This window comes from Microtus ochrogaster, linkage group LG5, assembly GCF_000317375.1.
Source record: "Microtus ochrogaster isolate Prairie Vole_2 linkage group LG5, MicOch1.0, whole genome shotgun sequence".
In the NCBI taxonomy this organism is placed as follows: domain Eukaryota; kingdom Metazoa; phylum Chordata; class Mammalia; order Rodentia; family Cricetidae; genus Microtus; species Microtus ochrogaster.
The window spans coordinates 53,138,551-53,141,796 of record NC_022031.1 but is presented as its reverse complement, the minus strand read 5'-3'; positions in this window follow the sequence as shown (position 1 = coordinate 53,141,796).

Genomic DNA, 3,246 nt, shown 5'->3' with positions numbered 1-3,246 from the left:
AGAGAGATACAGGTGGGATTGAGGAGGGGTACTCTAGGCTAGAGAAGAAGAACGAAAGAGGGAGGAAATAGAAAAGGAGAATATTGATACGGGTTTCTGTCCTGCCTTGTTCCACAGTCATTCAGGCCCAAAGAAACACACAGGTGCTTAGATTAATTAAAAACTTCTCTGCCTATTAGCTCAATTTTTTTTTTCAAGACAGGGTTTCTCCGTAGCTTTTTGGTTCCTGTCCTGGAACTAGCTCTTCTAGACCAGGCTGGCCTTGAACTCACAGAGATCCACCTGTCTCTGCCTCCCGAGTGCTGGGATTAAAGGCTTGCACCACCCACCGCCCAGCTTAGCTCAATTATTAAGCTATTATTAATTAGCTCTTATAACTTGAATTAACCCATAATTTTATCTGTTTAGCAGTGTGGCTTGGCACCTTTTCTCAGTGCACCATTTTCATCTTGCTTCCTTTTGTGTCTTGCTGGAGACTGACTCTTTGCTTTTCCTCTTCCCAGAATTCTCTTAGTTTGGTTGCCCTGCCTATATTACCTGTCTGTCTACGGGCCAATTAGCATTTTACTAAATAAATATGAGTGAAAAACCTTTACAGTGTACAAGAGCATTGTCCCACAGCAGGAGAAGGAGAGAGAAGAGGACAACAAGGGCCAGCCATCTAGCCACACAGCCATCCATGGAGTAAGTAAGAAAGAAAGGGATACAGAATACAGAAAGCTAGCAAGCTCAGAGGCAAAATGCAGTTAAAGAGAAATGGGATAATTTAAGTTAGAAAAGTTGGCTGCTAAGACCCGGCATTCATAACTAAGAATAAGCCTTCTTGTAGTTGACAGCTGGGTGTTGGGCCCCAAAAGAGTAAAAAACAAGGAGCTGCTGAGTGAACAACTGTCTCATTCAGGCCTCAGATTTTATATTACTAGATGTGTTTGAGCCTCTTCATTACTTTTTCTGCAGACTGTGATAGGGTGTTGGCTTGTGTTGAGGTTGTTCCCTGTTGTTGCAATGGCTAATGACCCGTCAAATTACCCATTTTATAGAAACTCTGCCTTCTATTAATTGTTATATAAACATTTTCATTATAAAAATCACAATAAAATAATTACTAGTTAATAATGATAGCATTAGTGGCAAGCTTTATTTCCTAGTTATTACTACGTAGGTACTATTACTTCCATACAGTATAGCCTGAATTTTATGGCTGTAAAGAATTTATCTAAGTTCCTACAACTACAAGGAGAGAGGGAAGAATGAGCATTATTTGTTCAGAAAATTAGAGATACAAAGGCACCCGAGACTGTAGTGTGTTTTTGTTAGGCTTGTCCATTGAAGTACGTTCTTGCTTGTATTCCAGTCCAAGGTCACCTGAAATGTCTTCATTCAGGAATACAAACCAGGCCAATTGGAAGGTCCACAGAAAAACAAAAGCCTCCATCTCTCAAGAAATGGAAGGAATACTGTGCCCCGGGAGCCATGGATCTAATCTTAAAAAACCTGTTATGCATGTCTCCCAAGGTAGCTCTGCCCGGCCAACTCCATGTTCCCCTGCAAAGTGCCAAGGAATTTCTCTAATTTATTGTTAACAGCAAAAAGAAATGTGGGTAAAGAATTTCATGGGAGAATACCGAACAACTTTGAGCACATTACTTCCAAACACGGCATAACAAAAACAAGAAGAAGATGGTGTACTTGGGGTCATTTTTTTTTTCCTAACTGCACAGACATTTCTTTCCTTTCTCTATGTTTAAAAACAACCACAAGTCACATTGCTCTCATATTATAAAAGGAGAGTTTCCTCAGGAACAATTGATATTTTGGTTATGCCTTGAACTTGCTATGAGGTCTGTGCTTTGTTCTTTGTCATTGGTATTTATGGCTAAAGCCCAGAAGCACCAGACCAAACTCAAATAACTGCTATCTAAAGACCCAGGTTTTCCGCTAATCCAGAGCCAAGTGATGCTTGGTGGAACATAATGTCTCGGTCTTGAAGTTTCTGGGTAAAATAGATAAGAGTGATGTATTTGGGAAGCAAGCTCGGGTTCCACAGTGGACAGATCTGTGATGCATCTGGAAAAGAAGACTGTGACCTAGGGAATCAACACAGGTTAAAAAGCATCAAAGACAGGAAGTTAGGTTGAGCGCAGAGACAAAGCGGGTGTACCTTGTTATTTCAATCATAGCCAAAAAGCTCAGCTTTTACTGCAGGACATGCCAACTTCCTGTTCTTCTGAAAGGATGACCCAGGATAATGACAAGATGAACTTAGCGACAGTCAGAGGTGCATGTCATTTCAGATCCTCCAAATACTTTTTTGAACTTTAACATGTTGTTAAACTCTTTACGCTTTAAGTCAAACATTTCCCTGATACCTTGAAAATTGAAGACTACCCAAGATGTGAAACAGTGGTGTGCAATGGAGACTCTACCTCCATTTATATACATGCATCAATTGTTGACAGCCTACTGTATTCATGTCTCTCTTTGCTGACGCATGTGCTGTTTTATGTGCAAATATACACATGTGTCTATGTGCTTCTCTAATTTGCTTGAACCATTTCCAAACTTTCTAGAGATATTCTAAAGATTATTCTAGGTAATTTATCAGAGAAATCTCAACAAAAGTTCACATATTTTACATTATTACATTAACACTTTAAATATTTAACAATATTTAAGCCTTATTTTAGGACCTATATTTAATATTTTTTCACACACACCCTTGAGACTCCCAATTTCATTTGTGTATATTTTGCCTCCTGATTCAGGAACAATTACTGGTCATGTTAATTATTATGGCCCTTTTGTTTCATTTTGTTTTTGAGATTGTCTCCACCATACCTGGCTTTTCATGGCTCTTTAATATCTTGTCTTAGCATTGTTATTTTTTGTGAAGGGGCACCATGACAATAGCAGTTGTTATAAAGGAAAATATTTAATTGGGGTGGTTTGTTTACAGTTCAGAGGTTTAGCCATTATCATCAGGGTGGGGAGCATGGCAGGCATGCAGTCAGGTATAGTTCTGGAGAAGTAGCTGAGATTCCTACATCTTGCAGGCAACAGGAAGTCAGCTGAGACACTGAGCCATATCTTGAGCACAGGAAGACTCAAAGCTCATCCCCACAGTGACATACTTCCTCTAACAAGGCCTTACCCACTCCAACAAAGCCACACCTCCTAATAGTGCCAATCTCTATGAGATTATGGGGGCCAATTACATTCAAATGACCATATATACTTTAGTCTAGA